This window comes from Nomascus leucogenys, chromosome 3, assembly GCF_006542625.1.
Source record: "Nomascus leucogenys isolate Asia chromosome 3, Asia_NLE_v1, whole genome shotgun sequence".
Classification (NCBI taxonomy): domain Eukaryota; kingdom Metazoa; phylum Chordata; class Mammalia; order Primates; family Hylobatidae; genus Nomascus; species Nomascus leucogenys.
In genome coordinates, this window is record NC_044383.1 from 5550618 (window position 1) to 5574788 (window position 24171).

Here is a 24171-nt window from a genome sequence, read left to right on the forward strand (position 1 = left end):
GAGAAAAGAAACGCAACTAGAGAAAATCTCCCCTCCAATTTTGTGTTGTGACATTTCAAATCATTGGTTAGTCAGCTTCCACATAAAATATTTCCCAAAATGTCTCTAACATTTTCATGTTAGTTGAAGGGTGCGGGTCCAAAATTCTAAGGGTGTTCTGTTTGCTTAAAGAAAATTTAGCTCTTTTATTTTAGGTGAAAGAGAGATTACTTACACGTTAAGTATCAATTTAATGAAGTAGAAGACATAAAACAGGCAGAAAATCATTTGAACCAAATTGTTACCCCACCAACTAATGGATGTTACATTTTAGAAACAGGGAGAGAGGCTCAAGCAGAGTTGACAAGGAATAGAACTGCTGCGACGTTCCTAAATTATCAACCAGTAACAATATTTAATACTAAATTAAAGACTCACGGAAAATGCATTTTTTCCTCACAATCTAAACCAGCAACAGAAGGAACATTCTGGGGATCCCTTTCCGCGTCTGCGCTGTGCATCCATGGATACTTACAGAGCACCGCGTTCTCAGTAGCCCCTGGGTGATCAATTCATTCAGACCCATGTCCACAGCACTGGAGTCTCCTGGGCTGATAATTTGAACATTTCCAAGCAGGCTACTGATGCGAAAGGCAGTACATTATTTACTGGGTATTCCCTTTGTGATTTTCCTTCTGAGGCTCGCGGCTGCCGGCACTCACACTATGTCATCAGAAACCAGAGCAAAGATCCAGCAGGGAGAAATTTACAGGAGAGACCGCTCATCTCGAGTTGAAATAAATGCTTAAAAATAAATGTATAATTCACAGCAGCAGAGTGATTTTTTTTTTAAGTTCATAATTAGTCAGTAAGAAAGGTGGCATATAATCCAGTGTAGCTGCTGAGAACAGTGCAACCCGCGTGCTCGATGGTGCAGTCAGCAGTCCCAGCTGGGTAAGCAGAATGCTTCTGTGCACTGAGCTCAGCGAGGAACAGAAGGCGAGAGCACCCTGCTCCCAGGGCGAGTTGGATTCACAGCCCACAGGGAGGAAGAAACGGCAATGAACAACGTTGATCATGATTTCCCCCCGTGGTTCACATTGAGTTTTAAAATAAAAGTCATTGCTGATGATACACTTTCTGAGGATCCTTGCAAAGCAAAACTAAATCGAACTACAACATGAAGTGAAGAAAACTTGAAAGGGCTTTTGAGCACATGTATGGTTAGTGCCTTTCCGCAAATACAGTCTAGGGCTTTTTTTTTTTTTTTTTTTTTAATTGTAGTAACAACATTTAACATGAGATTTACCCTTTTAACAAACAAGTGTACAGCGCAGTCTCGGTGACTACAGGCATGATGTGGCACGACAGAGCTCTCGGACTTATTCATCTCTTGTAACTGGAAGTTTAAACCCGTTGAACATCAAATTCCCACTTCCCTCTCTCTCAGCGTAAAGAACTATGCTATTTCAGGCACGATGCTGCTTTGCAGAAATCCCTTCTCATATGAAAGATCTCTTTGCCCTCTTCTACAGCACTTCCTAAAACGAAAAGGGAAACGGACGCTCAAGTTCTACGCTGTTCTGTTATCTGAAAAACCGAGGCTCCTGCAGCTGCCCAGCCTCACCAAGTTCTCCTTGTCTGTGACAAGGGGGAGTTTTTTTTCACATAGCTTCTTTTTTTTCACATTCTATGGGTTGACCAGTCTCCCTGAGAATATGACGACTTCATAAAGAAGTGCCCTTCCCAGTGGCGCAGTCATCAGTGCAGGCCTTACAAAGGTGCACCAGTAGCTCCAACACAATTTTGCGTCTTTCAGAAGGACCAGGGACGTAAAAGCACCAACGCAGCACGTCACGTCGGGAGGATGGTTTGCTGCCACGTCTTTTCCTTTAAAAGACGATTACACTTCCTATGTGCAGCGCCAGGCACTCACTTTCATTTGTCCCAAGAATTTGATGTGAAGTACTGTTTACAGAGCACTTTCTATGTGCCAAGGACGGTGCTAGACACTTGTATACTCCATTTCATTCAATTCACTATTATTTCTGCCTCCCATAAAGAAAAAATCCAGACAGAAATGGAAAGCCTTTAAAAGATGGAGGCACACATCGACAGCATTCCCAGAGATGTGTTCTGCATGGCAAAGACAGCGACCAGGCTTTCACAGCGACTGGAATAGCAGCCTGGGTGGAATGCCCTTGCTACTTCAGCCTCAGCTTCCCCAGTCTCTGCTTTGCTTTCTTTGGTGACTTCGATGATGACGTTAGTTGTCTGCAAATCCATTTATTTTCTGAAAACTCCCCTTCTCGTTCATTTTCTGTTGATAAGGAATTTCTGAAACAATCATTGAAAACCATCTCTACTGCAGACAGCCAGCGCTACTGACTGCAACAGGATTTGAGATCTCTTTTATTCCCAAAGGGGGCCATTATTTCCACTGGTTGTCATGGTGATGGTGCAGTATTGCTGCCGCTAGAAGCGTGTTCTACTGCTTCCCATTGCAGTCACACCACACATTTCAATCAAGTCATGTGTTTCACATGGTACTGGCTATATAAAACTTAGTGAATCGAATTCTTAGCTTCATCTCACAGTGATGACGAATGGGGACAGATGGAAGTGTCCGTGTGTGCTGGTGTAAATGTGACGGAAGCAGCGGGACTTAAAAACAGAAAGATCATCTTAAAATACATTAATTTACTCTCCTTCATTAAGCAGTTTAAGGACAGAATTCATATTATTATCAATAACTTGAGAAATGGTTTTGAAAAAGCAGAAGTAATATGCCTAGAAACGAGAAACTATATTTTTTTTTGTTGTTAGTTCACATTCATTCGAACTTTTGCCATATTCATTTTTGAATATGCTTCGTTCTCCTATTTGTATATCTCCTTTCTTGTCTCTTATTTGTAACTAGTACACATAGCCACAAATACATGTACATGTACTTATATTAATTCCTAAGGTCTCTAATTTGTGAACTCTGGCCTTAAAATATACATGAATGTTATTGATTCTGCTTTTCAGTCTTCAGTGCCCTGGTTTCCTGAAGGATGTACTATTCAAGTGCTGAACTGAACTTGAACTCCACGATGCTGGTCCTCTGAGGCTGCAGCCCCTGAGTCCAGGTTGTGGGAGGATATTGATGCCTCACAGCCAGCAGCAGCAGAGGGACTTGGGAGATTACCTTGAACATGGAGTCCCCTTTGGAGCATGTGGACTCCATAACTTTTCCTTGTGGGCAAACTCAGAGTGTACCTGGGTGTTCAGGGCCAGTTAGTGGTCAGCTGTCTTTAGCTTCCATTACAAATGCTCTTAAGAGCTGGGTTTGATTCCTGGGAAGAGCATTGATCAAAAGGGGAGAAATAAGCTGGATTGTACTTCAGAGGCTGCTGTTTGAAAAAGACAGGTGATTTATGGAAGTCAAACTTCAAGGAAATGTTAAATCTAAGTTTGGCCCAAATTCATTAAGTTAACATGATTTTGACTGTTGCACTGTGTTCTTTGTTTTCTATTTGTTTTTTGCTTTGCATGTTTTAATTTCTTCTTTTTCTTTCTTCCTTTTTTTCTTTTCTTTTTTTTTTTTTTTGCCATGACACTGTAAGATTGGCCTGGTTTGAGGCTGAGAAGGTTTGTTGTTTCTGAATTAAAAAGAAAACTCTTTCCACGTAGGAAAGAATGTTGTGGGGCCTCCAAAACTCAGGCTGCCACAATGAACAGACACGCTTCTTACACACCCACTTCAAAAAGAAATGAGAGTTGCAACATTCACAGGAACTCCCGACAGCCAGGACATGAAGGCCCTGTTTCTGTGAGCTCGGAGCCTGCATGTGCCTGGATCCAGCCACTGGTGCACCTCTCAGCCTCCTCCTTCATTGGATAGAAGAGTTTTCATGAGCTCAGCTGCTGACATGACACAAGGCTGGAGGCTGAAGCTGAATGCTGGGAGGCATACTAGCTGGATGGGAAGGGGCTGGCATGGGTTCCAGTGAGGTGCCACAGTCATAAAAACGGGGGAAGCTGCAGGGGCATACATTCTGAAGGGGAGTCTCTGGTTGGAGGTTTTATTGTAAGGAATGAGCAATTCGAATCAACTTTAACAGGGCATGTACACAGTATGAGTGCAGAAAAATGGCACCACTGCCTTCTTTCTCACCCTGTTTGCTGGTGTGCAACATGCAACCACTCACATCCCAGATCCTCTCTTAGGTGTTTATTTCTATGGTGGAAAGTGATTTTGATGGGGCAGGTTTCGAGATCTTCCTTGTAATCTACTATTGCCTGAATGGGCGTCTTTAGCCCTTTAAACTGCCTCTGGCAGTTTAACATAGGTAAAGTTACATGTTGCCAAGCAACGGAAGCTTCCAACATTGCATGTCCTTCTTAGAGAAGCTCTCTCCCTTCCAAATAATTAGACATCAGTCACTGCTCCACGTCCACACTGGGAATAACACAGGAGACTCAACATCATCCTGAAATGAAAAGTGAATCACACTGAATCCTGGAAACAAGATGTCCATGACATGAATTTTCCCTTAGAAACTAGGCTCTTTAAGACCAAGGCTGGCATCTAAGACAAGAGCATGTAGGCTAGATGGCTTGCTGAACCCTCAAAGAAAGCCCCCCTCCATTTCACGCTAATGCACACTTTACAAATAGAGGTCAAATCCATTTAGCTCAAGGTGGAATATTTTGCGTGTGTGTGTGTGTGTGTGTGCGCTCGTGTAGAGTTGGTATAAACATGGACAGAATGCTAAATGAGGCACCTAAGAATGATTAGTTTGTGGCCTGACAATTTTCCTCTGACACTCGGCAAATTCATCACAACTGCAAGCAATGCTTGCTTTAGCCATCTTGCTATCCCATACAGAAGAATTAATCAAATGTTGCAGCATCGTTGGAAAATAGGTTTTCATATCGGTGTTCAAACAACCTATTGCGTGATGGTGCTGATGAAATCACAGAAAGGCTTGGATGCTCTCCAATTCTAAACCCCACCGTCAGGGTCTGGACAGTCAGCTAAGCCCCAGCTGGGTAATTTTGCAGTGCTATTCTGGATCTGCTGATCCAGATCCCACTTCTCCTCCTAGCTTGCCTTGGCTTCTGGATACGTTTAGTAAGAAGCAAAGCACATAACCATCTCCAGGGAAGAGGCTGGAAGAAAACCAAGAAGACCAGATGGCATGGGCCACTTGACACTTGAGCCACCTCCCACTATGTGGAACCAGGTGGGTCGGTTTATCTCACAAGCGGACATGGTGCCCTTCCTAATTCCCCCATCCTCAGAACTCACTGGGAGACACACTTTGGGTTCTCTTCTCTGAGAACAAAGATGTGTGGATCTGTGAAGCCTGAGTTTGAAAGCCGGGGCCTCCTGGCTCTCAGGAGTGGTGGGGGTTGAGCCTCTCTTGCCAGCTGCTGCCCCTCTGCCCTGATGGAATAGGCATCACCATGCGGCTGGGCTGAGGTCAGATTTACTTTTTTTGGTGGGCGACACCTACAGGTTTATTGACTGGGAAGGCCTCACCTTAGAACGCATCTCCCAGTGACTGGTTCAAAACCAAATCCCTTTTCAAGACACAGAAGTTCAATGCTAGTAGGTGGCTTGGATTGGTGGGCACATCCCTTAGCTCTTAGGAATTCTGGGGATGGGGGGTTGGGGAGAGAACTGCTATCAGAAACCCAGAGTGAACTGAAATGTGCAGTCTTGGCCCAGTTTGGGGCCAGTGCAGACCTGGAATGAGGCTCTCCCCTGCGTTCCAGCGGGGATTCAGGAGGACCAACAGCCCCTGAGACATTGGGCTGCATGGCCACAAAATAAAGCAAAACAAATGTGGCCACATCAGTGAAAGAAATCACTGAAGCCAGTCTGGTGTTGGACAGAGAAAAATCACTGAAAATTGACTGAGACACTTGGAGGTGTTAGTTGACTTAATTTATTTATTTATATCCCGCTTGGTCCTAAAAGGATATAAAGTCATGTAAGGAATATTCATTCATGCACCTAAAATTCACTGGGTGCCTCTCTCATGCCAGCACTTGTGCGAGGGGACAGAGGGACAGGATCCCTATCCTATGGGGCCTGCGTTCTTGCGGGTGAGAGAATGGGTAAATACCACAGTTCCAAATACTGGTAAGTGCTTTAACGACAATATAAAGTAGAACGGAGGTACAGAAAGTAACTTGGGGCTGGAAGTTGTATAGGTAGCATCAGACAGGGTGGGTAGGTAAGGCCTTTCCAGAAACTAATGATGGAATCAGAGAAGAGAGCTCTGGCTGTGCTCCCCTGGAAAAGAACGTCCTTCGCAAGTCACCATGGGCAGGACGCTGCAGGGCTCTGACCCTCACTTCTCATACTCAGGGTGGGCTTCGGGGACACAAGAGCAGAGCAGTGCTCAGGCCCTCACTCAGAAGAGAGCCCCTCATGCTTGGGGTTTAATGCTCTGTAACTGCTACCTATATCTGTCATAAGAATTTTATCTCTGAACTTGTGTTTTGTGAGGGAACTCTGGTGGGGCAATGGGACATGTGCCGGGGTATGGCCCCTCAACTCACACTGGGCCCACCTTCTGCTCCACCCCGCTGGGTTCTTGACTGTCCACTTCCTGCCCCGACCAGCAACTGAGACTCCCCCCACTCCTCAACAGGGAGAATGGGGGCTGGATGCGCACCCTCTTCCTGCCCAGTTGAAGGCAGTGAGAGTATCCTAGTGCCTGGGGGAATGTGACATTAAATAGAAGGTAACACACACACACACACACACACACACACACATACACACAAACACCATGAAAGGTCCAGAGAGAGAACACGAAGAAAGGAAAAAAGCTTTTTTTCCTGCCTTTTGAACGAGTGACCCTGGGTTTTAAGTAGCCAGCCCTGTTTGTGCTAAGTGCTGCCCCAGGCTCTGTGAAGAATGCAAAGATACAACTGTCTTCTCCCTACTCCCCCATCCTCCACGCCTGTTCGTCCACTCATTCACACATCCATCAGCAACGCAGTTCCTGAGACCCGGTGCACACTGGGTAAGCCCTGGGGATCCCAGGACAATGGGCTCCCTCGCCCCCTCCAGGAGCTGAGACCCTGGCCCCCCACCCCCATCTGTGACAGTGAGGCATGGCTTCCACATCGACTGTTTTCTGTCCCTCTGCGGTGGCCCCACCACGCATTAGCTTCAAGTTATGTGTCACACGTCATATAAATTATGGATAAAGTAGAAAATGGGAGCTACAGAAAACATGCACTCTATGATCGCTCGAACCGTCAGGCCGTTCTCTGAACTTGACTTTTCATTTCTCAAGATTAGTAGTTCATTTCCTTTTAGCCACGTCCTCGAAGAAAACCCTTTCCTGGGGATTTAAGAAACTTAGAAGAGGAGCCCCCAGGTTGCTGAAACACCCTGATGTAGTTCTCTGTCTTTCATAGACCTGAATATGCAATTTCAGTGAGTCTATTTCCACAACCCTCTGCTCATTTTCAATCAGGACCCTAGATTCTGTGACCAGGGGCAACTTCAAACTTTTTCAAATATCCCAGGCACACTGCGATATTTACAGCAGACACATTAAAAAAACGCACTACAGCCTCACTGAAATAAAGCAATTATTATTTTTTTAGCTTTATGATGAATTTCAGAAAGGGGCTACATGTTCTGGAGAAAAATGAAGACTCCCACTTACATGGTTATTACAAATGCCTGGGCACTTACTTGGCTTTCTGACCACATATTTGGGTTTCTGAAGAGGTATTTGGATTTGTTGCATGATATTTAGTTTTCTGACTGGGGACTTGGATTCTAACCAGGTATTTGGGCTCCTGATGCTGTATTTGGATTTTAGACCTGGTACCTAGGTTTCTAGAGCAGGTGTCTGGCTTTCTGATGCAGGTGCGTCAGCAAAAGGAGTGGCTCCAGGCCTGCGGTCTGGCCCTGAGGGTACCCGGGTGTTTCCTGAGTGCCCCTAGGCCCAGGAGCGCTGGGGAGCAGCTGCCCTTTACAGGGGGCCTCCTCTCCAGGAAAGCTCGGCTTCAGGAAGCCCTGAGCCGAGGCCCAAGATGCTGGGTTAAGAGCAGACCATCCGCAAAGGAAAGAGACCCCCAGCTGCCACCCCTTGTATTTTCAGTGTGCCATGAATTTTGTGCTAGAACTTTTCAGTTTCTTCTGAGGGCCCAACCTGAATGGTGAGAACCCTAGAGCCTTGCAGAGGTCGCTCCACTGGGCAGCCAGGGAGATGGATGTCCTTAGAAGAGGGGTGACCTGCTGACCCCCACGTGGTTGCTTAGCACAGACACTCGGCAACTAAGCCTCGCAGGCTCCACCTCTGCTCCTTTTCCGGTCATGTTGTTTTCCCCACGACTGACTCCTGAATGTTCCACCTGCCCCTCCAGCCTCCCTTTCTCACCCGTCTGATTTGCACCCCTCCTGCCGCCTCTTTGCTAGCTGTGTTTCCCATCCTGTAGGTTCTTGGGTTCTACTGGGTAAAATCTGATCCTGGGGACCCCGAGGTGCTGGGCACAAGGATGAGCTTCAACTGCTCACCCGGTGGGCTCACTGGTCTGTGCTCAGGCCAGGCAGGAGGGACTCATTGTAAAGATAGGGCGGCCTGTGCTTCAGAGTCATCCTGAAGGAGTGGTGTTGAGGGGCCCAGGAGAGGGAACAGTTTGGTAAGGGGTGGGGCCCAAGACAGGAGCTAAATAGCTCTGGTGGCCACAAGTACCTCCGGTGCTATTTTAATAAAGATTATGGATCAGAAAGGATTGCCAGATCCCTGCTGGACGGACAGAGGCCAGTCGGAGTCGTCAGAGTGGACGGGGTGAGACCCTGCAAACACTGTAGGGAAACACACGATATTACCAGGCTTCCCATTAGGAAACCTGCCACGTGACTTCCCAAATGGATTGGCTTTGTATTACCCTCAGAAGATGTTTCAAGAAATTGCACAACTTTGGAAAATGTTTCTATAGAAGGAAGTGTTTTTGAAAGCTGAATGAGACAGGCTCCTTTTCTCGAGAGCATTCCAGTCGTGATGGCGTCACGATTGCCGTGTCTTAAGAGCCTAGGTCAGGTGAAACGCCTTCTCTTAAGTGATATTAACATGTCTCCTTGTCTCAAACACTGAGAACCACATTACTCAGTTGGTATCAGAAAGAATTTTTTAAAGGAAAATGACTTAATTCTCAGCTCAGCAGGCGGAAAACATACAGCCGTGGGTAGTGAATCACTCATTAAAAATTAAGTCAATCCGCCCACAACGGGAAACAGCATAACAGCATGTCAGTGTTGGCTTCAGATGGGAAGGAAGCCAAAAACAGGTTTTGAAAATAGTGATGCCTTTGAATCCGATCTTGCTCAAATAGTCTACTTTTGGGATTTCTAACTTCATCCCAGTGACATCCACTTTCCAGTGTGTCTTCTGTTGAGAACTCCCCCAAGAGGGGAACAGAGTGATATCGGGGGTTTCCATGGTTTCTGAGGAGACGAAGTGGTGCACCTTCCCAGTGAATCACTTCTTCTAGTGACATAAACCATCACGCAGCCCCCGGAACCATTTGCCAGACGGCCCTCAGAACAGTGGGAAAAATACCTTTGTTTTATTAACTAACATTTTGTTTGAGTTTTAAAATCAAAGCCCACGGATTCTCAGCTTTTCCTTCCTGAATAGAAGCAACATTATAAAAAGGAAATGACCATATTTCAAATAAAAATTTTCCATTAATAAAAAGCTTTTAAAAAAAATGTTCTTGTTTCTTTTGGAGTGCAGTGAGAGAGCAAAAACAAATGAGTGAGGCAGGAGGAGGAAGCCCCCCAGGCCAGTGCTGATTTCTCATAGGAAGATGACAAAACATTCACCCCAAAACATGCAGACACATCCTGCAAGACAAGGGGATGAGTGCGGCTGGTCCTAGTCATGGCTGACACCTGCAGTAGTTACTTTCCGGGGATTTCTGTTGCTAACTCCAAATCCAGACCACCACCACCCTAGAGCATAAAGATGTCTTTAAACAATTCTCACCCAGCCCTTTATGTTTTAGACCAAGAAGGTGTGACTCAGAGTGATGAACTGACAAGTCTAAGTCACTCTGCTTTCTTTCCTTTTCTTTCTTTCTTTTTTTTTTTTTTTTTTTTTTTGAGATGGAGTTGTGCTCTGTCACCCAGGCTGGAGTGCAATGGCGCAGTCTCGGCTTACTGCAACCTCCGCCTCCTGGGTTCAAGCGATTCTCCTACCTCTGCCTCCTCAGTAGCTGAGATTACAGGCACGTGTCACCATGCCTGGCTAATTTTTGTATTTTTAGTGGAGACGAGGTTTCACCACACTGGCCAGGCTGCTCTCGAACTCCTGACCTCAAGTGATCCAACTGCCTCAGCCTCCCAAAGTGCTGAGATTACAGGGGTCATTCAACTTTCCAGAACGAAAATCTTTCTAATCAATCATTTTGCTAGGCTCCTGGGCAAAACACACATTTATACTTAGTAGAGAAAGGACTCAAACATTGACTCTCTAAGCAATATTTCCTGAAATTAGAACTAGAATCAACCACTTCATTTTTCAATATCTTGCACAATTATGAACTTGCAAGAGATACCTGATAAACCCGATAAACCCTCAGTGAGCGAATGAACAAATTATTGGCTCTGCTGAAAGGAAACGTGCCAAGTGTGTGAAAAGAGATTAGAAAGCTGGATTTGGTCAGCAGATAACATGCAGAAATAATTGGGAACTCTGGCCAAGGTCAACTCAAGTGATCATAAAACTGTTCCAAAATATAATTATCAACCAGCAAACTGTTTGCAGAATCCACAGGGTATGTTTTTATTTGTTAATGTTTTCTGTCACTTGCATAACTGTCAAATAATATTTTTCATAATGGAAAAGTTTTTCTTTTGGCAGGTCTGAACTTCACCTTTGGTGGTGGTAATGAGAGCTGACTGTTTTTTCAGTTGGAGAGGAGCACCGTTTCAGTCTGAGAGAGCACTGCAGGGGACTGGCACTTCCTTTCCACTGTCCTACAACTCACTTATCCAGCCTGCCTGGGTTTCTGTTTTCCCCTCTTTAAGGGAGAGGTGACAAGGCACGCCTGGATTGCTGCCTCTGCGTGTTTAGGGGGCCCACTTGAGGTCATGAGTCTGAGCATGCTTTGTAAATAAGTGCTCTATGTGTATGTGTCCTATCAGAAATGCAATTTTTGTTTAAGCATAAGGCATGTAAGTTATCTGGAAAAACAGGAAATAGAGCAAATCCTGTTTTTCTAAATAATAATTTCCACAAACATGAGATTTAAAAAAATTCATTTCTCAGCAGCAACACGGCAACATGATAGCTTTAAATATATAATATGTATGTGCAAAATATATATAGCTTTAAGAAGCTATCTATATGTATATGTTATAGCACTTGAACATGAAATTTGCACCATTTCTGATAGCAGATGAATCTTGGTAGAGTTGTTTGAAATCAGTTAAATACTATCAACATATTTTTTTAAAGTTGTTAGAACTCAATCAGCCCTCATCATAAAATAAACACAAATCCAGTTTTTGTTTTTTTTGCTTATGCTCATTTCTATTCAAAACAAGGAGAAAAGATACTCAGAAAATCTATTATATGACATGTTTTTGTTCAATAGTTCCACAGAGATCCTTCCTTTCTTACCATTTTAAATAATTTTTACCAAACTCTGCAACATAATAAGCAGTTTTAAAAAATGTTATTGTAGATTCGAGAGTATGTGTGCAGGTTTGTTACATGGGTACATTGCATAATGCTGGGCTTTGAGCTTCTGTTGAACCTATCGCCCCAGTAGAGAACATAGTACCCAATAGATAGTTTTTCAAGCCTTGCTCTCCTCCCTCCCTCCTCCCTTTTGGAGTTCCCTGTGTCTGTTGTTTCCATCTTTATGTTCATGTGTATAAGCAGCTTTAAAAAGTCACCGCAGGCCAGGTAAGGTGGCTCATGCCTGTAATCCCAGCACTTTGGGAGACCGAGGTGGGTGGATCACCTGAGGTCAGGAGTTCGAGACCAGCCTGGCCAATATGGCAAAACCCATCTCTACTAAAAACAGAAAAATTAGCTGGGCACGGTGACAGGTGCCTGTAATCCCAGCTACTCGGGAGGTGGAGGCAGGAGAATCACTTGAACCCGGGAGGCAGAGTTTGCAGTGAGCCGAGGTTGTGCCAGTGAACTCCAGCCTGAGTGATAGAGAGAGACTCAGTTTAAAAAAAAAAAAAAAGAGTCACTGCAAATGGTCATTTCTGAGCAGAATGTAATCCCTTTTCCTGTTGCTCAATCTACAGGGGGCCGCCCCCAGGGGATGGAGCTGCAGTTGAGGGTGAGTTCCTATATTAGGTAGGACTGGTCTACTCACGGCCCTTGCATCTGGCACCAGACCTCGTCCTGATGCACCGCTGGGTCTGGGAAATCTCTCTAACTTACACACCCAAAAGCGTTTATACATTGCTTGTCTTCTTTCTCCTAATATGAATGATGCCACCCCTCAGGCAGTTGGCATGCATCTGCAGCCGACAATATCATCTGTTTCTGCAACATGAACTGCACAGGCAGGAAACCCTTACACACGGAGTGCCGGCCCTGGCCTCAGGAGCCTGAAGACAAGCTCCTTGAAGACCAGCTCACTGGCCTGCAGTCCAGGTGCCTCACGCTTGCTCTGAGTGTCACTTTTAATTAAAATGCCACTTCACAAATCTAGTTAAGAAAAATGAAGAGGGGAGTTTTGATTACAAAGATGGAAAATGTCTAATTTACAATGGGTGGGATTTTCCCATGTCATCGAGCCGGCCTATGTCCCCAGCAATTGTTAGGGACTGTTTTTCTAAAAAGGTGAACCTTACCTTGGATTCTTGGCTGTCTGACAACCCACCAGGCCCAAACAGACAATGCCTCCGTGCCATCCCCAGTGCACTATCGACCGAGGCGTGGTGGACTGGAAATGGTTTCCTGAAGCATAGATCCCAGATTTCCTGCACAGAGCTGGATAAAGGTAACTAAGAGGCTTGCCAAATTTTCATTTAACGATGCCTTCCTGGTAATATTCTTTAGCCTGATTTTCACGTACTTTAGAAATTGTATTAGAAGCAACCATGACATAAAACCAAAGAGACAAGAAAGGCCCCTCTGAGCTCCCCATTACCTCTTGCCTTCCTGGGAAGACGCTGGGAAACCAGCCTGGCCTTGGAGAATCCATGTTTCCCTGACAGCTGAGAAAGGATTTCTAGAAGAATTCCAACTCTGAACTGGGTCTGCTGTGAATACGGTGACGAGACATGAGTTTATATAGGAAATCTGTGTTCCCATTTCCTCTTAGGGGAAACTGTGACTGATTAACGCCCATGCCTTTGCTCTGTGACAAAGGATTACCTACTAGGCTCTTTTAGGAGGCACTTCTTGAAAGAATGCGGAAACTTTCCCGGGGGGAGGGAGGACTGGAAATGGAAATAAATGAAGGATTAATCTGTTTGTCATGTCAGATCCAGAGGCATTCTTCCAACTTACTGTCAACTTCTAATTCAGTCACCAGGAGAATAATTTGTCACTGTGGGTTGGATAGAAACCCGTGGAATCCATTGGTGCTCATAAAAAACCCAAGTATATGATGAAGAGGGAAATAGGAATCACATGTCTTAGAAGGTTTTAATTTTGTATGTGCATTGCCCACCAGGCTTCTCACTTCCTTCTGGGATTCTGAAGGCCAGCCCGGGGCATATAGCTCCTGCCCTGCTGGAAACATCACCCCAGCGGATGCAGCCAGAATCAAGCTTGGAGAGGTCCCCCTGCCTGTCAGAACCCTGAACTTTATTTTAAAACGAACAGATTTTTTTTTTCCTGTCATGGTAGCCATTCAAATCAACATCAAGAAACACAAATGAGTCAGAAGAGAAAAAATCACACTACTTAAAAGTGACAGAGGAGGAAACAGAGATTACTAAAGAAGAACAAGTGAGTGAAGGGAAGCCTAAGTACATTACAAAATTGAAACTCACAGTGGCTGAATATTCACATGTTGATTTTGTCTTCTTTTATTCCTTGGGTATTTCCATGAACCAAAGTGAAATAGTCAAGTTACAGAATCATTTAATTGTACTTCCTAGTGAATACCCTTAGGTATAACAATATAAGACCTCAAAGAGTCTGGAGAAAATATTTAAACCTTAATGATACGTCTTTTATAAATTCTTAATTCTGAAATTTCATTGCATTAAATACTATGTGAGAGACCCACAGAGTTGCAAGCATTCTCCAGTTGAAGGAACTTTGGTCATATTGGATCACTGATATGAACTACAGCGTTATTTTCACAACTCTATTGTTAAAGACAAACAAAATGGAAAGGAAAACATGGGAACGGGTGACTCCACTCAAGAGACCCTTCCTAATCCAGCTTAACAGGAAAAAAGACTTGACTCATTTTTTTGGATGTCAATTTTTTTTTTTATTTTTTGAGACAGAGTCTTGCTCTTTCACCCAGGCTGGAGTGCAGTGGTGCAATCTTGGCTCACTGCAACCTCTGCCTCCCAGGTTTAAGCAATTCTCATGCCTCAGCCTCTCAAGTTGCTGGGATTACAGGTGCCCGCCACCACACTCAGCTTATTTTTCTATTTTTAGCAGATACAAAGTTTCACCATGTTGGCCAGGCTGGTCTTGAACTCCTGGCCTCAGGTGATCCTCCCACCTCGGCCTCCCAAAGTGCTGGGATTACAGGTGTGAGCCACCGCACCCGCCCTAGATGTCAAATATTAATATAGTTTTTTTAAGTGAAAAATTAGATTACTGCTAGTAAAGGGAACTCCTTTTGATACCCACTATAGTACCAGCATATATGTTACAATTCAGTTAAATGCCTTCCTTAAAAGTTGGAAACAGTTGCCATGATTCTGTGATGATGATCATAATAAGAGTAGCAGTGATAACCACAGCTAGCTTTTATTTATTTTTATTTTTATTTTTTGAGACAGGGTCTCACTCTGTCATGGAGGCTGGAGTGCAGTGGCGCAATCTTGGCTCACTGCAACCTCCACCTCCCAGGCTCAAGCGATTCTCCTGCCTCAGCCTCCCAAGTAGCTGGGATTACAGGTGTGTGCCACTACCACCCGGCTAATTTTTGTATTTTTAGTAGAGACAGGGTTTCCCCATGTTGGCCAGGCTGGTCTTGAACCCCTGATCTCAAATGATCCACCTGCCTTGGCCTCCCAAAGTGCTGGGATTACAGGCGTGAGCCACCGCGCCCAGCCCATAGCTAGCTTTTATTAAATGCTTACCTTGGGTCATCTTACTTAAATGTCACATCACATCCTAGGAAGTGATGGATTGATGAGAGAAGAGAAGGCTTGCACAGGCTGATGTGTTCATCCAGCACGTGTGACTAGGCTCCTCTGCAGTCAGCTGGCCAGCGTGGGCGGTGGCTGTGGCACCATCTCCAGCCTTAGTGGGCTTATCCGCCCTGCCCAAGGTGAACTATCTTTTTAGTTCTGACTCAAAAGCACGTCTCTGAATCCCACAAGTGAGCAATAAGTTCCCTTCCATTAATAGATATCCTGAAGCTCTGTACATGTCTCAAATGCTTAGCAGTGAAAATGCAACGGGCTAATAGATCAGTCTGGTATTCTACCTTGGCAGCTGTGATAGTCCATTTTCACGATGCTGATAAAGACATACCCAAGACTGGGCAATTTACAAAAGAAAGAGGCCGATTGGACTCACAGTTCCACATGGCTGGGGAGGCCTCACAATCATGGCTGAAGGTGAAAGGCATGTCTCACATGGCGCAGACAAGAGAACAGAATGAGGAAGAAGCTAAAGTGGAAACCCCTTAAAAAACCATCAGATCTCGTGAGACTTATTCACTACCATGAGAACAGTATGGGGGAATCGCCCCCAAGATTCAATTATCTCCCACCAGGTCCCTCCCACAACACGTGGGAATTAGGGGAGTACAATTCAAGATGAGATTTGGGTGGGGACACAGAGCCAAACCATATCAGTAGCCCAGTGGGCAGGTCCCACACAAAGGCAGCAGACAAGGCAGCACAGATAGGAGACCCAGGCTTCAAAAACCTTTTCCTCGTGTCAAGAGAAAGATTTCTGGAATCAGAAGTGCCCTTAATCTAGGAACTCAGGATCTTCCTGAAGAAGAGCTTTACTTTCCCACTGAAATGGAGGCAGGGCCGGGTGCGGTGGCTCATGCTTGTAATCCCAGCACTTTGGGAGGCTGAGGCGGGCGGATCACCTGAGGTCGGGAGTTCGAGACCAGCCTGACCAACATGCAGAAACCCCGTCTCTACTAAAAATACAAAATTAGCTGGACGTGGTGGTGCTTGTCTGTAATCCCAGCTACTCGGGAGGCTGAGGCAGGAGAATCGCTTGAACCCAGGAGGCAGAGGTTGCTGTGAGCCAAGATCGTGCCATCACACTTCAGCCTGGGTAACAAGAGCGAAACTCTGTCTCAAAAAAAAAAAAAAAGAAAAAAAAAGAAAAGAAAAGAAAGAAATGGAGGCAAAGGAAGGATGGGGCCAGGAAAAGGGAGGTGCCCCCTAAAGCTGCTCTGGCTGCCAACTACCCATGGTGGATGCAGGGAGGACAGGAAGTCAGCTCCTGGACACACATTCAGTGACCTTTGGGGGGGACACGCACTTCTGAATCTCTTGCTGGTTTTGAGACAATGCCGGGAGGTGGAGGAGCCCCGGAAGCACCTGTCACAGGATCACTCAGCTGCGGGAGCTGCTGACTCACTGATGGGGGGCAGGTCAACTTGCCGGGAGGAATAGGAAATTTTGGAAGTGGCAGAAGGCAAAACGGAGTGCGGAGGGGCCAGTACTGAGTAGAAAGACAAGGGGTGCAAAGGTCACACACTTGTAACAAATCATAATCTGAGCCCTGTATTTCAAAAGGAGCTGTATCTGTGGGGTCTGACACTCAAATATTTCATTCTAGCATGGTAGGCATGTTTGCATTCGATAAAGCACGAAGCTCCATTGCTTTTGAGGAAAGCCACATTTAATAAGCGTTCAAACCAGTATCGACCAGCCAACACCCCTTGTATAGGATTCTGAGGCTATAAGGGATTGTAGATTTCATATAGTTAATCCTCCATCCCACAAATATGATTCCAGTAACGATCCTTCTCTTTGATGCCACCGCTGACATTTACCCAAGAAGAGTTCCCCATTGAGAATCAACGTCTTATAATGATGCAATGGAGAACATGGACGACAAATTAACTTAGTAGGTGGCAAATGAAGGCATCCCTCTTCTCTAGCTTAATCAATCATTACTTTTACTTAACATTCCTTACCAAGAAAGAAAGAAACAATCCACACAGTCAAAATGCATTTGATCACACCAAGAATGACCATAAGCATTTATGCCCAGATGGAACAGTGCCACAAAGGGCACCCTGCCTAAAAAAGAGGGCCAGCTAGGGCACAGTAATTGATCCATTGACCTGAAAATGATTCCAGAATGGAGTCAGTGCCTTTCAAACACGGCAATACATTTAGGAAATACAGCTTCCTGGTGGCCGGCATCATGGTGCCTGCTGAAAGCAAGCACACCCAGAAGTCCATGTGCCACTCGCCCGCACGCTGCAGACGCTGCAAAAGCGCTTAGATTTTCTTCCTTCGATTTGTTTAGGAAACTTAACAGCATTAAATTGATTAAGTAGACTGCAAAAGGGCTCTGTTGTTTAAAGTTTTCTTTTTCTAAGGACATCAAGGCCATGGAATTTTGCCATTGCCTGGACCCAAAAGGCATAAAATTATGCGACACCCCTGACACTGCTTTTACTGAGCGTGCAATCCGGAGAATCTCCTTTTCAGCAGTTTTCTCTAGAGCAGATCAATTTAAGAAGCAGTTACCATCAATGCAATTATGTGCCCCCGCGTTCCTGAACACTGGTCGGATGTGTGCCATTGAGATAAGGCTAGGCCCTTTGAAAAGCAACGACAAGTCAGTGAAGGGAAAGCATGTAGAAATTGTGTCCTCAACAATACATTTTAGGAGACCAAGCAGCTGAGCCAAATTTCACACACACACACACACACACACACACACACACACACACACACACGCAAATGATGTAACAAAAAGGTGTGATACGAGCCTGTTCAAGCAAGGTAAGGCATAAAATTCAAATATAACATGCTGACCATATGGCTTTCTTTCTCAAGAAGACAATGCTCTTCTAATAATTAAATCCCACATATTATTTTAAGCTAGTTATCTGTACATCAAAAATAATTTTTAAAAAGTTTTGTACTCACCGAGGGAAAGTGAAGGCTATAGTCTGAAAAAGAAAGAAGAAAAAAAAAGTTAGTTTTCTTGTTAACAGGAGTTGGCTGCTAATTCTAGCCATTTCCTTCTGTACAGCACTAGTCGACTATCCCATTTTTGCTTAATTGTTCAGGGTCTTCTGGAGCCCTCTTTATCTAGATGATACTTCTTTTGGCTGCAATCATCAACTTTTAACCATGTCCTACCCCAAACTTTAATACAACCTCTAACGGTCAGTTGATAGTGGGGTGTGGCCACTGACCTAGCCCCCCAAGATGCTCCATCAGTCAGCTGCCTCTGCTGTGGCCTATAGGGTTCCCTCCCCTTCAAGTAGTTCCTTTAGCCCAACCTCCCCCGAAAAGAGCCTTTTACAACCTGGTCTGGGGCAGCTCCCTTTCTCCAGCTTTCTAGCTTAATCATTATCTAGCCTGATCATTTCTATTAATTAATTATTATTATTTTTTTTTTGAGACAGAGTCTTGCTCTGTCGCCCAGGCTGGAGTGCGATGGAGTGATCTCGGCTCACTGCAACCTTCGCCTCCCAGTTCAAGCGATTCTCCTGCCTCAGCCTCCTGAGCAGCCAGGACTACAGGTACATGCCACCACGCCCTGCTAATCTTTATATTTTTAATAGAGATGGGGTTTCACCATGTTGGCCAGGCTGGTCTCGAACTCCCGGCCTCAAGTGATCTACCCGCCTTGGGCTCCCAGAGTGCTGGGATTACAGGCATGAGCCTCCATGCCCAGCCTCCCATTAATTTAGCTCTCATGCTATTCTTTTAAAAAAAAAACAGTTTTATTGAGATATAATTTTCATACCATAAAGTTCACTTGTTTAAAGTGTACAGTTCAATGGTTTTTAGTATATTCACCCAGCTTGAAACCATCAATGTAATCTAATATTAGAACATTTTCATCATTCAAAAAGAAACCCCACACCCACTATTAGCTCACTAGCTCCCAAGCTCCATCCTGTCCCCAGCCCCTGGCAACACCAATCTACTTTCTGTCTTTATGGATTGGCCTATTCTGAGTATTTCATATAAATGGACTCCTACTATATGTGGCCTTCTGTGACTGGGTTCTTTCACTTATAATAGCATTATGTTTTTGAGACTTATCCCTACTGTAGCATGTACCAGTACTTCATTCCTTTTAATGGCTGAATAATATTCCATTGCATGGATATACCACATTTTGCTGACCCATTCCTCAGTGGATGAACTTAGCTCGCTTGTTTTGTTCTGAGTGGTCAGCATGGCAGCCTCACATTGGGATTATTGATTAGGCTGCTATCTACCTGTGAATGAGACCTTGCTCAGTAATCACTGCATGTCTGCACTGGTGAAGGGTTGGAAGCATGTTTTGATTGTCACTATTTTTAAATAGTGAATGCAGTACATGATGTTTTTCACTAAAATAGACTACTTGCTATCTTAGTCCTGACAAAACTAGATATTTTAAATCAAATCAAATAAAGACTGTACAGCACACAATTAAAAGTTGTTATAAATTGTTATATTTAAAAAAAATTGTTTAAATGTATATTGTTATACATTTAAAAGCTGACCCATGAGGTATGTTTGAAGCCCAAGAAGCAGAAAAAATACTTCTGGTTACTAAGGAATTTTAAGTCTATTTGGGCAAATTTACAGCTCAAATTATTCCTAATGGTGAAAGACTTAATACCCCTCCCCAGTACTGGGAACAAAGCAAGGATTTGTCCCACTCCTATTTACCATTATCCTGGAAATCATAGCCAATGCACTAAGTTAGGAAAAAGAATTAAAAGACATAAGCATTGGAAAAAAAAATAAAATTTTATTCTCAGATGACATAATAGTCTACAGGTAATATATGAGTTAAGGTCACAAGGTGCAAAGTTACTAATACAAAAAAAAAAAGATTTGTATATACTAACAACAATTATAAGTGAAATGTAAAAGACAGTCTATATAATGCCAAAGCATCTACTGGGGCAGCTATATAAAACAACTGGGGAAAATCTGTTGCGTAACATATAAAAGCACAGAGGGTTTCCAGGGTGCAGTGGAACCCAGTATAACATAGAGCAAGATGGCAGGGGATTGAGAGGGCATCGGTTTTTGGGCAAGAAATGATTACTTGAGGATCACTGCAGATAGGGGAACTGCTTTTTTGTAGGAATAAGTTATCATAAGAGTCCATCCTTTCCACTCCCCAAAATGAACCAGAAAAGATGCTGAGAAGAGTGACTCGTGGTGTCTGACTGGGGCCAAGCAAGGGAAGAAGCCAGGAATGGAAGTTATACCTCCAATATCTCAAGAGGATTGATAGAAATGATCAATTTTCCAATGCAATGCTGATTCTTTTTAATGTAAAATAAAGCCCAATGCTAGGCAAAAGTTTCTGGAGTGGGGCTGCAGACAGTGGCAGCAGGCTTGAGTCAAACCAGACTAAAACCACATGGGAAAAGACCAATTTTGGTAGAACCTGTTGGCACTTTGCCAACGGTTGCACGATTGACAACCCCAATCAAACACAAATCATAATTTGAAATTAAATTTGGAGTTAATTTTTAAAAAATAAGGCAAGAATACACTGAACTCTTGCCTTATTGTGCAGTGGTGCAATCATGGCTCACTGCAGCCTCAACCTCCTGGGCTCAAGCAGTCCTCTTGCCTCAGCCTCCCAAGTAGTTGGGACTACAGGTGTGCACTACCACATTCCGCTAATTTTTGTACTACAAATAGATCATGTATTTTATTGGTTTGTGGCTCACACATGATAGCAGGAAACCACAACTATCAGTTTCTTAAAGAATTAGAGCAAAAACCAATCATGATGTTCTCTAAACTAAACCTTTACCAAGTGAAGACTTCCATCAGGCCAACACTGTGATGCCGATGGCTACTGAAATATTGAGCAATAGGTTTGAAACTGTTAAAGAGGCACATTTAAAAGCTGGGGGTTGGGGAGGTTGGTTTGAGCAGACAGATCCGTGAAGTGGGGTCAGTGAGAAGCTGACACAGCATCCTTCCACTCATGGGAAAGCTTCCTGTTGTTCTCTTGAACGTTGTTGTCCTCCAGCAAGGGGAAGGAGAGATGAGCTTAGATTTCTCGGGCTGTGGAGTGCCTTGGGTGCTGCTTATGGCATCTCTCCCACATCTAACAACTATCTTAGTAGGTAAGGCAAGACCCACTTTATTATTTTTAAATTTTTATTTGTTTATTTATTTTTTGAGATGGAGTCTCGCTCTGTAACCTAGGCTGGAGTGCAGTAGCGGGATCTTGGCTCACTGCAGCCCCTGCCTCCTGGGTTCAAGTGATTCTCCTGCCTCAGCCTCGTGAGTAGCTGGGATTACAGGCATGCACCACCACACCTGGCTAATTTTTGTATATTTAGTAGAGATGGAGTTTTGGCATGTTGGCCAGGCTGGTCTCCAACTCCTGACCTCAAGTGATCCACCCTCCTCAGCCTCCCAGAGGGCTGGGATTACAGGCATGAGTCACCAAGCCCGGCCGGCGAGACCGACTTTAAAGATGAGGACACTGAGGCTTGGTGAGGCTCTGGACCCGCATCACAGAGTGAGGAGACAGGGCAGCAGTGATGCCAGCCTCGGGCTTTTGAACCCACTCCTGGCTAGGCCTCCCGGAGGAAGCCATCCTACATTGCAATGTACGTTTGTCTGCTTGTTTTATTTTATTTTTTTTCTTAAACTGAGAGAGGGTCCCACTCTGTAGTCCAGGCTGGAGTGCAGTGGCACGATCATATCTCACTGTAGCCTCGATGTCCTGGGCTCAAGCCGTCTTTCTGCCTCAGCCACCCCCCGAGAAGCTGGGACTACAGGCGTGCGCCACCATGTCCCACTAATTTTGTATTTTTTGTAGAGACGGGGTCTCCTGATGTTGCCCAGACTGGTCTCGAACTCCTGGGCTCAAGCGACCCAGCCACCTTGGCCTCCCAAAGTGCTGGCATTACAGGCGTGAGCCACTATGCCCAGTCTCGTCTGCTTGTTTTTTTGTTGTTGTTGTTGTTTTGTTTTGTTTTGTTTTGTCTATATCTCCTTCCTCCCAGTGAAGCTGTAATTCCTTTAGTGTAGGAATGGTGTAGGAAAGGCATTCTGCGGGTGGCAATAATGATACTGGATTATTCCTTAAAATCCTTTCCAGTCCTAGAGAGTCCTCCATTATGTTCTCTCCTACAGAAAGGAAAGCCCCGGGATGGCCATATATTTACTGTGGGAGAAGTGGGTCTTTGGAAGCAGCCCGGCCCACAGAGGCCTGGACCAACCTGGCCACAGAGTTGGAGCTTTGGCTGGTGAGTCCTTGGAGCTCACAGCTGCAGCCACTCCGCTTCCAGGGAACAGAGGCAGGGAGGAAGCCCGACAAGGCCCTGGGAAAAAGGCAGGGTGACAACATCGGAACAGGGGAAATCCACCCTTAGGAAGGGGGGCAGGGGCAGGCAAGGTCAGGCCAGTGAGGGCGCCCACAGGAAATGGCTAGGCTGCTGGGTTGGGTCCTGATTACTCACAAGATATGGAAAGACTGAGCGACGTTATTGTGCATCCTAACCTTGCAAAGAAGAAAATAAAACTACAGCATTTAGAATCAGTCCATTGGAACTATTCCATTTAAGGGAAACATTCAAATTACTTCTGAGATGAACAGAACTGGCCAATCTTTCCAAACGCAGACAAAAGGAAAATGCCTTTTACCCACAACCTTGGCCTAAAGCGCCATAAGCATTCGAGTGGGCAGAATGTAGGTTGCTGAGTGGCTTGTGTAGCATGCATATCTCCAAGCCAGTCTTTTAAACCTTGAAGAATTTTTTGGAAGTGCATTTACATTTTATTTTAACATGTTTACATACATGTTTCTACGTGTATATCTAAATGTGAACTTTTCATGATGTATTAAAATTTTATAAAGAAAGGATACAAGAATAAAACTCTACTTCAAGCAGTTAAATGCCAGAGATACTGACCTTGAAGCAGTCTTACTGTGAATGACCAGCCCCCGGAGCCAAGTTCCTCAATCCTGGCTGCCTTCTCTTGGACTCCAGTTTTTCCCCAAAGACACTGAGTTGTCCTGATCAATTAGAGCACTGGGGTAGCAAGAACTGTCATTCACCCTCAATCACAGTAACACTCAAGCACCATGACTACGACCATTACTTTAGATGGACTGGTCAAAGAGCAGGATCATTACTCCAGATGAAAAAATAACAGAGACCTCATCACTTTAATTAAGTGTAGTGGGAATGGACAGAACTGCAGCCACGGCCCCTGCGGCTGTCTCTGCATTCTAACGGACAACTTCATTCTGCTTCCAGTGGTAATTCAAATGATGGAAGAAAGCAAAACGTTTCTGAATCATCTAGGCTTCAGATTCGCACTGATGTCATACTCACAGCTTCCTTGTTTACCTTCCAGGCAACAGTAAAGCTGTTAATGTCTCTATTTTCTAATACATGAAAGACAGGACAGAAGGAGCTACTGAACTCGGGGGAGGGAGCCCTCCTTGACATGAAGGAGTTTAGTAGAATCTTATCCTGCCTACCCCACAGCCTTAAACCACCTTGAAAAGGAGATGAAATCTTTAAAACAATGTGACTAAGCCTGGGGGGAAAAAAAGACCCATTTTTCTCAACCATCCTTTTTGCCAGTCTATGACAGACGATTAGGACTTCTAAATATTTGGCAACTTTTAGAAATTATTCATGGGCAGCTGCTCAGCACAGATCCACGTGCATCCCTGCCTGCCTCTCAAGCTCCCTCCTCCCCCGACCAAGGCACACACTCTCTAATTACTCCACGGTTGAGGCACCCTCTTTGGATTAGGAAACATGCAAATTAGAAAGCCAGACAAATCCTCCTTTGCAAGTACAAGTGTCTGCTGGTTTCCATACTGCCTCGTCTGTCTATGCCAT

The 24171-nt window shown here is 44.7% G+C and overlaps 1 protein-coding gene across 4 annotated transcripts in view; it reads right to left on the bottom strand.

Moving 5' to 3' along the window:
• PTPRE (protein tyrosine phosphatase receptor type E) overlaps nt 1-24171 on the bottom strand; it is a 180027-nt gene that overhangs the window by 86167 nt on the left and 69689 nt on the right. For 3 of the 4 annotated variants that reach the window (XM_030805410.1, XM_004087516.3, XM_030805400.1), the window contains exon 2: nt 18251-18273. The gene's annotated coding sequence lies outside the window, so the exon portion shown is untranslated. Of the gene's footprint in view, nt 1-514; nt 4824-18250; nt 18274-24171 lie in introns of those variants that run through there. The other variant, XM_030805403.1, reaches the window with a different exon arrangement.